Source organism: Anolis sagrei, chromosome 2 (genome assembly GCF_037176765.1).
Source record: "Anolis sagrei isolate rAnoSag1 chromosome 2, rAnoSag1.mat, whole genome shotgun sequence".
NCBI classification, from domain to species: Eukaryota; Metazoa; Chordata; class Lepidosauria; order Squamata; family Dactyloidae; genus Anolis; species Anolis sagrei.
In genome coordinates, this window is record NC_090022.1 from 27,661,084 (window position 1) to 27,676,091 (window position 15,008).

A 15,008-nucleotide genomic window follows, 5' to 3' on the forward strand; every position below is an offset into this window, starting at 1 on the left:
TCATCCAGCCCCGCACATCGCATGATGTGTTCTGCATACAAGTTAAAAAGGTTGGGTGAGAGGATGCAGCCTTGCCGTACACCTTTCCCAATCTTGAACCAGTCTGTTGTTCCGTGGTCAGTTCTGACTGTTGCTACTTGGTCCTTGTACAGATTCCTCAGGAGAGAGACAAGGTGGCTTGGGATGCCCATCCCACCAAGAACTTGCCACAATTTATTATGATCCACACAGTCAAAGGCTTTAGAATAGTCAATGAAGCAGAAGTAGATGTTTTTCTGAAACTCCCTGCCTTTCTCCATTATCCAGCGGATATTGGCAATCTGGTCTCTCGTTCCTCTGCCTTTTCTAAACCCAGCTTGAACATCTGGCAACTCTCGCTCCATGTATTGCTGGAGTCTTCCTTGCAGGATCTTGAGCATTACCTTACTGGCATGAGAAATAAGGGCCACTGTACGGAAGTTGGAGCAGTCTTTTGCATTTCCCTTTTTTGGTATGGGGATGTAAGTTGATTTTTTCCAGTCTGATGGCCATTCTTGTGTTTTCCATATTTGCTGGCAAATGGCATGCATCACCTTGATAGCATCATCTTTTAAGATTTTAAACAGTTCAGCTGGGATCCCGTCGTCTCCTGCTGCCTTGTTGTTAGCAATGCTTCTTAAGGCCCATTCAACCTCACTCCTCAGGAAAAAGGTGTAGATGCACCCAAAGTTTCTGCTTGTATTAGTTGTGTGAATGTAGTATCAGCTAGAGCCCTCTAGGGGTCAGCAGAGAACGTCTTTTCCTGGCTTATTTCACCTACGCAGTTTGCGCAAAGTCAATCGGAAAGGAATGGAGCCTGGCCTACTTGAGAGGCGTGAGGCTCAAAACACCTCCGACGACGAGATGACGTAGCCCCCGCCCTGGCGTTAGCTTTGTCCACCCGGACGGGGGCTTTCGTTTACCTATAACTCCTCCCACCGGGCGCTACGGAATTTACGTAGCGCGTGCCGGCAAGCCGCCGGAGAAAGGTTCCTCTGCTGCTCTTAGCGGGCGCTTTGAGGGGAGGAGGCTGATTGGCCCGTGCCGCCCCGTGACGCGAGAGCTCCCCTTCGCCCAAAGAGGAGGCGCTGTCGCCGGCGCCGGGCTTTACGCGAGGCCCCGGCTTGAGGGCCTGTTCGCGGAAGGGTGAGAAGGCCTCCGACGCCGCGGATGGGAAAGATGTGAGCACGGAGGTGGCTTTTTAAAAGCATGAAGAGAAAGCCCGAACGATAATTATTTTGGGGGTTGCCTTAAAAAAAGGTGTGTGCGTGTGTGGGGAAAATGGGTGGAGGAATAGTCTCTTCAGGATAGATAAGATGGATAGATAAAGATCCCTCGGCCTTTAAAAAAAAAAGGACGGGGGAGCGAATCCTTAACCCTGTGGCTTGTCAATGGGCGTGAATGGCATGGAGAGTGTGTTCCTGAGCATGTGCAGAGTGCTTTTCCCCTTTTCAGACCTCAGTCAATAATTCCAGCCATAGTATCAGTGATGGGCACTGCCTTCTGTGCTGTCAAGTCCACAGAGGATTAGCTTTTATGCAAAAGGGATTAATAACAATCAGCTCATTGGATTATATCAAAAGGTCCATCACAGTCTGCTCCTCTCTGTTCCTGCCTTCAATTATTGGGCGGGCAGGCAAGCCACAAGCAAAGCTATAGTGGCCTGCCACCTGTTTGCCTCACGAGTGCCACAAGTGCCACTAAAGATGGAGGTTCTCGATATCTGACAGACTTTAGCACAGGCCTGGGTCAACTTAGGCCTTCCAGGTGTTTTGGACTTCAACTCCCCACAAATGTGGCAGCAAAAAAAGCCAATGGGATTTTGGCCTGCATCAATAGAAGCATAGTGTCTAGATCTAGGGAAGTCATGCTACCCCTCTATTCTGCTCTGGAATATTGTGTCCAATTCTGGGCACCACAATTCAAGAGAGATATTGACAAGCTGGAATGTGTCCAGAGGAGAGCGACTAAAATGATAAAAGGTCTGGAGAACAAGCCCTATGAGGAGCGGCTAAAGGAGCTGGGCATGTTTAGCCTGAAGAAGAGAAGGCTGAGAGGGGATATGATTGCCATGCATAAATATGTGAGAGGAAGCCACAGGGAGGAGGGAGCAAGCTTGTTTTCTGCTTCCCTGGAGACTAGGACGCGGAACAATGGCTTCAAACTACAAGAGAGGAGATTCCATCTGAACTTCCTGACTGTGAGAGCCATTCAGCAGTGGAACTCTCTGCCCCGGAGTGTGGTGGAGGCTCCTTCTTTGGAAGCTTTTAAACAGAGGCTGGATGGCCATCTGTCAGGGGTGATTTGAGGTCTCTTCCAACTCTTTGATTCTATGATTCTATGAAATCCTAACAGCTGGTGGATGTTAGGAATTGTGGGAGTTGAAGTCCCTGGAGGGCCGAAGTTGGCCCAGGCCTACTTTAGCAGATGGCCGCCAAGTTACGAAAGATAGGTTCTTAAGTTGAAAGTGCATGTAAGTCAGAACAGGTACATTTTTGAAGTGTAACTCCAGCCACCCACCCACACACACACAACCATCATCCTTTGGATAGTATAGGAAAGAGTTAACACCCCTGTGTGGTTTCTTTTGCTGCCTGTGCCTCTGTTTGGAAGATTTCACCTCACTTTCTGTCCCTGAGATAATCAGATTTTGGAAAAAAAATTGTCTTGTTGTGCAAACAAGGATTGGTGAAAAGGCTTCAGTGGAGACCCATTTTCCCCATCATAACTCTTCCAAGGGCTATTCCATACAGCCATATAACCCATAATATCAAGGCAGAACATCACACAATACCTTCTTTGAACTGGGTTATCTGAGTCCACACTGCCATATATTCCAGTTTATTTATAGTATGTATTGCATCTATTATGCTATGTTGCTGTTCATTCGTTCAGTCGTTTCCGACTCTTTGTGACTTCATGGACCAGTCAACGCCAGAGCTCCCTGTCGGTCGTCACCACCCCCAGTTCCTTCAAGATCAATCCAGTCACTTAAGAGCCGCCGTAAACTAGCGTCTTGGGAGAGCAAACTGTGCCAGCACAACCGATGACGTCGAAGACTCCGCCTCTTTCTCTGCCTCTTTCTCCGCCTCTTTCTCCGCGACTCCGTGGTTTCCCCTTTGCTAGGGCAGCGATGCGAGTGTACTCTCGCTGTTGAATTCTGTCAACAGCGAGAGTACGCTCGCATCACTGCCCTAGCAAAGGGAAAACCACGTGGGCGCGGAGAAAGAGGCGGAGTCTTCAATGTCATCGGTCGTGCTGGCACAGTTTGCTCTCCCAAGACGCTAGTTTGCGGCGGCTCTTAAGGATACCATCCATCCATCTTACCATTGATCGGCCCCTCTTCCTTTTTCCTTCCATTTTCCCCAGCACAATTGTCTTCTCTAAGGTTTCCTTTCTTCTCATGATGTGGCCAAAGTACTTCATCTTGGCCTCTACTATTCTTCCCTCCAATGAGCAGTCAGGCTTTATTTCTTGAAGTATGGACTGGTTGGATCTTCTCGCAGTCCAAGGCACTCTCAGAACTTTCCTCCAGCACCACAGTTCAAAAGCATCTATCTTCCTTCGCTCAGCCTTCCCTATGGTCCAGCTCTCACATCCGTAGGTTACTACGGGGAATATTATACCATATTATTATTATGCCATACTCCCTGACAAAGCCACAGTGATTTGGTGTAACCGTTGTGTGACTTCTTAAACTTTTGTCCAGTATTCTTTCAAATACTTTCATTGCATGACACAATAGGCATATTGGGCAGTAGGTTGAACAATTGCAGATTGCAATATTCCTGCTTCTTGGCAGGGGGTTGGACTGGATGGCCCATGAGGTCTCTTCCAACTCTTTGATTCTATGTTTCTATGAGATCTTTATTGACCTTTTCTTTTTTGTACCTTAAGTATGCATGCCATCCAAATCTTAAATTATACCCTTTTAAATTAAGTAAAGCACAGTTTTCTATTCTAATCCATTTCGTTATCCTTCTTGGTTTCAGCTGACAACACTTCCCACAAAATGATTTTCATTGAATCCAGGTTCTCAATTTATGTTATTTTACACTTGTTTTGGATGGGGGAATCATTCTTTTATTGAATGTCCTTTAAAATAAAATGAAAACATAAAATAAAGGCTGTCTATCTGGTTTCACTGAGAAGCATTAGGTGTTAACTTTTAACATCTTAGACAAACACTTATGGTACTTGAGAAAGACCTCACAGAGAATTTGACTTGATCCTTCTGATAGGGGAGAGAAATTGTGGTTGTATTTTGACCAAGAAAAGAGACAGGTGTTGATCTGAACACCCTTGCCCCAAATAAGACCTTCTCTTTCAGTACCATTGCCTGTTGATAACACTGTGTAACATGATTTTTGTTCCTGGGTTATGAATGTTATTTCCTAATTGGTTCTATCATAGAAACATGGAAAAGTTTATTAAACTGCAAAAACTTTGTTTTTGTGGGAGGGACATCTTACAGTGCATTTTGCTATAGTTTTCAATAAATATTTAATAGAGCAGTGGTTCTCAACCTTCCTAATGATGCGACCCTTTAATACAGTTCCTCATGTACTGTCTCAGGAACATCTTCAACTTTGACTGTGAATTGGCTTCTGGCAAGTGGAAATGCGGTGTCAGGTAGATTTGGAAAGTAAAATGAAATTCCGTCTCCAAGCATGTTCAAGTGTTATTTCACAGATATTATAATCATAATCCTTTCATCTGGTTCAGTGTCATGTTCCTTGAAGAAAGCAGATAATGTAGGCAATATGTAAATTTTATTTTCAACCATTTTTTTTTTGCCAAAGCTGAAGTTTCATTTGGTATGATCAGATCTTTTCAGACTAATCAAGGCATGTTACATTTGGTCCTTGCAGTGATAAATGTAACTCATTCAAGATGGCAAAGATGTCAACCAAGTAAGCAGACAGCCAATTCTCTTACACCAGAAGCGACTTGTAGTTTCTCAAGTCACTCCTGACAAGAAAGAAACCAAACAAACACACACACACACACACACACACACACAAAGGGAAAGTAAAAGGCAAAGGCAAGACTTAGCTTTCTGAGAACAAATTTTGCCTAGAAAAGTCCTTGAAAACTGCAATAAAGACGACAGGCCACCAATTGCAACCACCACCAGAAGATGGAGGACTGAGGAACAAATGATAAGGTCTGGCTCAAGGCAAGGCCGTAAGGAACAGGAGCACCCCCCTCAGCTCTCCTTAGCAAGCCCGGCCTGTTTACTACCTTTTACACCAACCCTTTAAGGTAGGCCAATCCATTATAAAAACCAACTTGAAGGCAGAACTAACAGAATTTGCACTCCAGCTCCTGTGCAGGTGCACAAGCACTATCTGATTTAGGAGGCAGTCCCTTTCTCCCCCTGCTGTAGTGATGACAACAGGGACAGTCTATATTGAGCATGTGCTGCCACCTAGCCAGAAATAATAGACACAAGAGAAGAGAGCGGGGATGGGGAGCATGCCAGAAGTGGGAGGACTCCAGGAAGGGCTTGTCACTAAAGCAGAAGAGGGCCCTTCATATAACCGTCTGGAGACAGATAGAGGAGCGGTGTCTTGATTCCTAAGACTATCGGAAATATGGGTTTTCCAATGGTCTTAGGCAACCCCTGTGAAGGGATCATCTGACCCCCAAGGGGGTTGCGACCTACAGGTTGAGCACTGTTGTCATAAAGTCTCTACCAATTCAACATAGTTTATGGCATCCACAAAAATGTAATGTCTCGATAATAACTACTTTCAAAGTAAGGACTGCACAATTAAACAAGAAATAACACTTTCAAACCAGGAACACATTTTTTTCCAATTTTGTTCCATAGTGTAATGGATTGATTACCAATGACAGAATGTATCATGAGATACAAAAGTGTTTGTGTTTAAACCATGTCTGATTGCCCCCTGCCACATTTCAGGAACATTTAGCATTCAACATCACAGAAAGTTTATATGCCTATGGCAGAAGTATATGAGGAAGGAAATGAAAGTTTTTTCACAGGTATCTGGGAGGAAATTGATCACATCCCCAATTGAATATTTTGGTAATTAGATAATTGGTATACAAAAGTAGGAAACAAGGCAAAAACAAACATTGTAGGAGAATATGGTTGACAATCAAGAAATGAAATAAAACAGCAATTTATCAACTTTTTTAGGCTCACAGTTTGTTCATTGCAACCATTCTTCAGCCAGATAAAAGATGAGACTATATATGTTGAAGTCAGCAGGTCACCAATACAGAAGTCAAATAGACTGCATTAGTATAAGATGGAGAAGCTCAATTTTCTCTGCTAAAACAAGACAAGGATCAGTTTGTGACACAACAAATTGCTGATATAAAATCTCATTGATTTCATTGGGGGGGACAAACTGTCTTTGAGGAATGTCATGAAACTTATATTCCTTTTTGTCTATTTCACTCACAATATTTGGTTTCTGGAAACACTGGACTCTCTTTGTTGCCATTTCCTCACTTTCCCAAAAATTACTCACCAATATATCATTTCCTTGTTTATTTTCAATCTTCATTTCTGTCATCTTCCTAATTTCTATCATCTTTTCATGAGCTATTCTTTCTCCCTTTCAGCTTTAATTTCTTGTATTTTTCTTCTTTTTAATTCTATCTGCCATTTCAACTTTTGTATCTCCACAGAGACTGTCTTTTGAGTTCCTGGCAAGTTGAAGGTGATATGTGGAGAGAAAGGCTTTGTTTAAAATGAAACAGTAATTCTGTTTATTTGTTGCATTTTTGAAGCAAAAGGTACAAATGCTTGCTGGTTACAAAACAACATTTCAGTATGAGTTTCATTCAATCTTTTCCTTCCTCCCAAAAGGACTGTCATCCTAATACATAAAAACAGATTTCAAACTATCTTTAGCTTGTTCCTCTATTTAATTTTCCAGCTGCTTCTCAGCTAACGTCCTCCCTGACTCTCCCTCACTGACCAACCACCACAGAATCTTCAGTTGGGCTTCTCCAACTCTTTACTACTGCACGTTGGAGAGTAAACACCTGGCTTGCTACCTAGTGCAGCCTTTCTCTTCCTGACTACCTGTCAGAAGCCTAAGCTTTTTGGTCTAGTCCCACCTCTTTAGGACTAACCATCCTTAAACTCATCCAGCGACCAACTGCCCTTTTTAAAAACCACCAGTCTTTTTTTCCAGAGACAGTTGGCTCCGCCTCCCTTTCAAATCTTGGCACCCGCTCACTTGCATCCGGCCAGTCAGGTCGCTCGCATACAAATAGCTTCCCTGCTGGTGCTGTTATTCTCTGGGCACCACAAAATGGTTGTTCACACGCCAGCCATTTAAGGTAGATCATTTACTAACTTTCTAAGGAGAACCAAATTCGCTACACTGTTCTACACCAACTTTCCCTCAGTCTCCTCTCAAAAAGAGGTTGGTGTTCAGCCTGACATTGAAGCCGACGAGGTAATATGGGAAATGTAACCCAAAATAGGTAAAGAAATAGTTCAGGAATACCTGGCTACTCGAAATTAAGTCTCCAGAGCCAGATGAACTACATCGAAGAGTATTGATGGAACTTGCAGAAGTAATATAACCACTTGCAATAATTTCTGAGAATTTTTGGAGAACAGGAGAAGTCCCAGCAGACTGGAGAATGGCAAATTTTGTCCCTATCTTCAAGAAGGGACTAACAAGTACTGTCCAGTCAGCCTGACAACCATACCAGGAATGATTCTGGAGCAGATCATTAAGGAAGCAGTCTGCAATCAACTCAGAAAGAATTGCAGTGATTACTAAAAGTCAGCATGGATTTCTCAAAAACAAGTTATTCCAGATTAATTTTATCTGTTTTTTCGATAGGGTTACAAGCTTCGATAGTGTTACAAGTAGATGTGGGGAATGCTGTGGACATAGCATATCTTGATTTCAGTAAGGCCTTCTACAAAGTCTCCCATGATCTTCTTGCAAGCAGACTAGTCAAATGTGGGCCAGGCAATGTTACTGTTGGGTGGATCTGTAATTGGTTAAGCGATCGAATCCAAAGGGTGCTCACCAATGGTTCTACTTCATCCTGAAAAGAAGTGACTAGTGGAGTGCCGCAGGATTCTGTTCTGGGCCCAGTGCTGTCCAACATCTTTTTTAATGAGCTGGATGTAGGTTTAGAGGGTATCCTTATCAAGTTTGCAGATGAGGAGGGATAGCTAATACTCCAGAAGACTGGATCAGAATTCAAAATGACCTTAACAGGTGAGAGAGCTGGGCCAAAACTAAAAAAAAATGAATTTCAGCAAGGATAAATGCAAAATACTACATTCACGCAGAAAAAATGAAATGCAAAGATACGGGATGGGTGATGCCTGGCTTGACAACAGCCCATGTGATCTTGGAAGATCACATGGACTTGACAACAGTCCATGTGATCTTGAAAGTGTTTGTGAACAACAAGTTGAACATGAGCCAACAGTGTGATTAAGTATCTTAAAAAGTCAATGGGATTTTGGGGTGCGTCAAAATCCTAGATCTAGGGAAGTCATGGTGCCTCTCTAGTCTGCTTTGGTTAGATCTCACCTGAAATACTGTGTCTAATTCTGGGCAGCACAGTTCAGAAAAGATATTGACAAGCTGGAAGGTGTCCAGAGGAGAGCAACTAAAATGATCAAATCTCATGCCCTGCGAAGGTCGTCTTAAAGGACTGGGCATGTTTAGCCTGCAGAAGAGAAGGTTGAGAGGAGATCTGAGAGCCATGTGTAAATATGTGAAAGGATGCCATAAGGAAAAGGGAGCAAGCTTGTTTTCTTCTGCCCTGGAATCTAGGACTTGGAGCAATGGGTTCAAATTACAGGAAGGGAGATTCCACCTGAATATTCGGAAGAATTTCCTGACTCTAAGAGCAGTTCATCAGTGGAATTCTCTGCCTCGGAGTGTGGTGGAAGCTGCTTCCTTGGAAACTTGGCCATCTGTCAGGGTGATTTGATTGTGTTTTTCTTGCATGGCAGGGGGTTGGACTAGATGGCGCATGCAGTCTCTTCCAACTCTATTATTCTATGATTTTGTGACAGAGTTTGGTGGCTAGGTCTGTTGTAACCTCATTCCGGATGGTATTCTTGATGCTTCTCCATCCTGTAGTGGGTTATTGATGAATAGGGACTCCACATACATAGTGTACTATTCCACACTGTACTTATTTATTTTATTTATTTATCGTGTCAGGAGCAACCAGACAGTTGTATTACATTTTTAACAAAACAAACAAACAAACAGACAGACAGACAAAACACAAAGTTTGCAAGCTTGGTAGTTGATTAAATGTCCTTTGACCAGTAGCTGGCCACCTGGAGTGCCTCTGGTGTTGCCGCAAGAAGGTCCTCTATTGTGCATGTAGCAGGGCTCAGGTTGCATTACAGCAGGTGGTCAGTGGCTTGCTCTTCTCCACACTTGCATGCCGTGGATTCCACTTTATAGCCCCATTTTTTAAGATTGGCTTTTTCATCTCGTGGTGCCAGAGCTCAGTCTGTTCAGCGCCTTCCAAGTCGCCCAATTTTCTGTGTGCCCAGGGGGTGTCTCTCATTTGGTATCAGTCATTGATTGAGGTTCTGGGTTTTAGCCTGCCACTTTTTGACTCTCGCTTGCTGGGGTGTTCCAGCAAGTGTCTCTGTAGATCTTAGAAATCTATTTCTTGATTTCTAAGTCGTCGTGCTGGCTGATACCCAAACAAGGGATGAGCTGGAGATGTCACTGCCTTGGTCCTTTCACAATTGGCTGCTACTTCCTGGCAGATGTCAGGTGGTGCAATACTGGCTAGACAGTGTAATTTCTCCAGTGGTGTAGGGCGCAGCCACCCTGTGATAATACGGCATGTTTCATTAAGAGCCACATCCACTGTTTTAGCGTGGTGAGATGTGTTCCACACTGGGCATGCATACTCAGCAGCAGAGTAGCATAGCGCAAGTCTTCACAGTGTCTGATTGTGATCCCCAGGTTGTGCCAGTCAGCTTTCGTATGATATTGTTTCTAGCACCCACTTTTTGCTTGATATTCAGGCAGTGCTTCTTGTGGGTCAGAGCACAGTCCAGAGTGACTCCCAGGTATTTGGGTGTGCTGCAATGCTCCAGTGGGATTTCTTCCCAGGTGATCCTCAAAACTCGGGATGCTTGTCTGTTCTTAAGGTGAAAAGCACATGTCTGTGTTTTAGATGGATTAGGGATCAGCTGGTTTTCCCTGTAATAGGCAGTAAGAGCACCTAGAGCTTCTGAGAGCTTCTGTTCAACCATCTCAAAGCTCCCTGCTTAAGCAGAAATGGCACGATCATCAGCATAGATGAAGCTCTCTGTCCCTTCTGGCAGTGGCTGGTCATTTGTGTAAATGTTGAACATGGATGGAGCAAGCACGCTCCCCTGAGGCAGGCCGTTCTTCTGTTTCCGCCATCTGCTTCTCTGGCCCTGGAATTCAACAAAAAAGCTCCTGTTTTGTAGCAGGTTTCCTATGAGGCAGGTGAGATGGTAGTCCTTTGTGATATTATGCATTTTTCTCAGGCGGAGGCGGTGGTTTACAGTATCATAAGCTGCTGACAGGTCCATGAAGACAGCTCCTGTGATCTGCTGCCTTTCAAAGCCATCTTCTATACGCTGAGTCAAGTTCAGCACTTGCGATGTGCAGCTTTTGCCTTTCCCGAAGCCAGACATGGGTCTATTTCTTCCATAATTCTATGCAAAATAAGTCTCTCCAGAACTTTGTAGAGGTGGCACAACAGGGAGATTGGTCTATAGCTTTTTGGATCATTACGGTCTTTGCCTGGCTTCAAGATGGCTATGACTCTTGCTTTCCTCCAGATTTTGGGGATCTGACAGGATGCAGTGCTGTTGTTAATCAGCTCCAGCAGCCAGCACCTTGCTTTTGGACCAAAGTTCTTGATTTGCTCCATCCGTAGATCATCCAGGCCAGCTGCTTTACCATTTTTACATTTATTGAGAGCCATGTCCAATTCAGTAGATGTAAAGGGTTCATTAAGATTGTTGTTCTCAATCTCTGGTTGTCTGGCTATTGATTTCTGTCCTACTTTGGTGGCAAGGTTGGGTTTCCCATTCTTCAAGAGTTGGTGTGCTATCTGGTCTGCCTTTATGTTGGCATGGGTATTAGTTTGTGAGGGGTCATTGCTCAACCGTCTTAGCAGCCTTCACGCCTTCTGGCTGCTCCTGCCCATGTCGACCTCTGTGATCAGCTTGATCCACTGTTCTTTCTTGGCTTCAGAGATGGAGGACACAATGCTCTGCGCTGCCTTAAGAGTTTGCTCACTAAATGGGTCTTCATTGTGGAGCCTGTAATATTTAATTGTCTTTTTAAAAACTTTTGTGTCGCGCTTTTTAAACTGTGGCCAAAGAGTGGGATTGTTAGTCACCTTGAGTCCCCACAGGGAGAAAGGCGGGGTATAAATAAAGCTCTATCCTTCAGTTTGGCAGCTCTGTTTCTCTCTGTTCCAATACAATCGTGTTTTTCTGAAAACGATTTTTCCTGCGCTTCCCCTCCTCCTATCTCTTTCAGGTCATTGTATCTCTCTCACTTCTCACACACTTCTCTTTTCCCGGTGCTTGGCAACACTTTCTCTTTCCAAATTCCTTCACTCCCTCCTCCCCTTCTCTTTAACCCATTCTCAGAGCTTTCTTCTTCAAAAATTGACTTGTGGAATCTCAGCTCCCTCAATAATAATAATAATAATAATAATAATAATAATAATAATGGCTAGGGTGGTTATTTGGAAATCATGTTTACTTTTTTTGCGGCTGACTCAAAAAGCAAGAGAAAGAAGAATGTATTTCTAGATGTTAGTTCAGCCCTTCATTCCATTGACTAAAGAAGGTATCTGTTTTCAGCCATTTCCATACACCAGATAAGCACATGCATGCATGCAATCCCTTAGCAAGGATGTTAGATAAACACAGAATTCATGTAACACTATAGTACAACCCCTGCACCCTTGAGACTGGTACTTGAGGTTTCACCTGCCCAAAATACGTCCTTTCTAGGAGTTTTTTTAATGCTCTAGAAAAGACATACTAAGTGATTGTATAACGTTTGACAGAAGTCATTTATTTCAAAAGGCTTTATGATTATCCATGGTCCCTGTTTCGACCGTAGGTTTAGGAATGTGAATATGGGCCATATTTTATAATGTCTTCTGTTTATGTTTTAAGCTATAAACTAGATGCCATTTTAATCTTTTGAGATATATCAACAGGATTTGTAGTGTGTAGTAGGCTTATTTTTGTTTTTCTGAAGCTCCCAAAATGGTAAAATGACAGTTGCGCAAACAACATATAAGTAAATTAGAAATGGGGGAGGTGGCAGGAAACTCTGACTTTTTATTCTTACCAGTGTGAAATTATCATTAGGGCAGAGACAGAAAAAGTGGATCACATGCAAACTCAGAATTATCAAAATGGAGCTGCTGCCTAAAATACCAGTACTAGTTGTGTTGGGAACAGCAAGTCAAGCCACAGGTGGGGAATAAACCCAGCCACATAGTTGTCATTTTTCCGATTGTGGTGTTGAAGTAAGAATTTCTCCTTAGGTTGAGTCCCCCTAGGGGTGAGAAAAGCGGTATATAAATACTGCAAATGAATGAATGAATGAATGAATGTCCATGTTTTTCCCTAAACAAGGTATATACACTTTGCCAACCCAATTACACTTTTCATGGACTCCATTTGCGAGAACAACATTTCCAGTTCTAGTCTTCCTTCTATCAAACATCAATTCCATGGGGTTTACTATGTGCTCAGAACAAGCTGAGTCAAGAAGCCATTTTCTTTCACTCCTGGCATCTCCTCTCCTCTGTACAATAAATGCAGAGGGGTCACTTCTTTCATGTTGCCTTTGGTAACCTCGGTGCTCTCCTCTTCCTCTGTTCTTCTTCCTATTCTTGGGACAATCCTTTATTAGGTGACTTGTATCTCCACACCCAAAGCATTTCCTTATATTTAAGAACCCTTGTGAAATCTTGGCTACTCATAACTTCCCTAGCCTTTCCTGTAGCAGTTACTCTATGGCCTTCTTTACAGGATAAGCTTCTTTTCCTGCTCTAAAAGCCTTGAAGACGCATAGTCAAGGGTTATGTCTTTATCACCCTCATTTTGCATTGCATAACAAAAATTGTCCCAATCCTTGGATAATGAAGAAATCAAAATATAAGCCTTGTTTTCTTCAGTGTAACACATTCCCTTTCTTCCAAATCCATGAACAGAGTTCTCATTTGCTGCAGATGGTTTGTTACATTTTCCCCCTTTTGAAGTTTTAAATTGTACAGGGTGAGGCAGCATAACTTCTGTTTTTCAAAACTTAATAAAACCCATTGTATGAATCAGAAAATTTTATTTTTTATTTTATAACGTAGGTGCATACCTAAAGTTTTGTTTTATGTAGTTTTGAAGATCATATTAGGTAGGTGATATCCCCCATTCTCCATATACTGAGTAAACCGATTTCTGTCGTTTGTCATGACTCCTGCTAGCATAGCAGGCGTTATGTTGGCAATTTCCTCCTGGATGTTTGTCTTCAAATCTTGTAGGGTCCTTGACTGGTTCACATAAACACGGGATTTAAAAAAAAAACCCATAGAAAAAAATCACAAGGGGCCAGATCTGGAGAGCGGGTCGGCCACTCCAAATCCGCTTGAAAAGTAGGCCTCAATGGCAAAAGCACGCTCCTCACTGTCCCAACGCATGATGGCGACTGAACTGTGTCAGGACAAAACTTTATACTCCCGCCTCTCGAACGAGACCACTAGTGCTCCGCTACGTCTTCAACCGACTGAATGGCGCGCATTTTTAAAAAGGAAATAATGCTGCCTCACCCTGTGTAACTTTCTGGTTAGCAAAACTTTCATGCCTGCTGACTGGCTGAGACTTTGCCAACACTCACCAGCTGATTGAGCATATCTTACATATGGCAGCTGTCTGTCCTCCAATGCCAAAATTATAGAAACCTTGGCATGCTGGTCTGGCACCAACTTTTCATCATCCCCTTCTCCTCCTTTATCAGGAGGATTTTCAACTACTGGCCACAAATTGTCTCTTAACAAACAATTCAACATTTTAAATGACCATATGGCGTAATTGCTGGCATTCAGCCTTTCAAAAGGCAGCCCACTTGCTTGAAATGCCATTGCCATATTTCTTCAGCTTCACAATAGTCTCTTATGGTCTGCATTGGGCTATACTGCTCTGTATTGTTCTTTACTGGGCCTTGACTGGGCCTATAACCTTTGTTGGGCAAATGGGCTTAACAAAAGACCCTCACCATAAAAGTACTAAGCAGAGCAGCCTATGTAGCAGCAGAAGTGTGACCCAGAACCAGTAGCCAGTATAAGACAAAATAAAAACAGAGACTGATGTTATTTTCCTTTGGAGGCATTTTTTGTAGAAAAATAATATGGCTACAAAAACAAGGTTTTCATAACATAAACAAAATTCTTTATACTTCCTTGTTATATCTTAGCTTCATCTTCTTGCCTTCATGCTGGGCTTCTTTCTCATGTAGATAAGGAACATACAACTAACTTTAAACTGAAGCAGCTCTCTCCTTAGAGTAGTCAAACACAGCAGTCCTTACACCAAGGCATTCTTGACACAGAAGGAAGTCTTCACGCAGGAGGAGCAAGTAACTCACAGGCACACCTGTTTATATTACCCTACTTGTTTTGTTTAGTCACTGCATCATTTTAACTCTTTCAGTGCCTGTACATCATTTTTGTAATTAAAAATACACTGTTAATTTTCAGTATTTCTGACATTAACTTGGACTACAGTGTGGTGGTTAAGTACAGAAATGTTTCCTGGTCTGGACTGCAAGACCCTTACTGAGAGGCAAAAATCACTGGCTAACCAGCGGCCTGATCAGGGTTACAAAAATATTAGTCTTCTTTGCTGGATTTGTCAACCCATTTGAGTTAGATTATTGTATAGGTAGTCCCCGAGTTACAAACATCTGACTTACCCATGGGAAGAGAAAAAGTCC

The 15,008-nt window shown here is 43.0% G+C and overlaps 1 protein-coding gene across 6 annotated transcripts in view; it reads left to right on the plus strand.

Moving 5' to 3' along the window:
- Window positions 1-960: 960 nt before the first annotated feature.
- The window catches only part of CCDC71 (coiled-coil domain containing 71), a 44,673-nt gene continuing 30,625 nt past the window's right edge, over window positions 961-15,008 (plus strand). For 4 of the 6 annotated variants that reach the window (XM_067463428.1, XM_060766514.2, XM_067463427.1 and 1 more), the window contains exon 1: window positions 961-1,278. The gene's annotated coding sequence lies outside the window, so the exon portion shown is untranslated. The remainder of the gene's footprint in view (window positions 1,279-15,008) is intronic. The other 2 variants (XM_060766511.2, XM_060766515.2) reach the window with 2 other exon arrangements.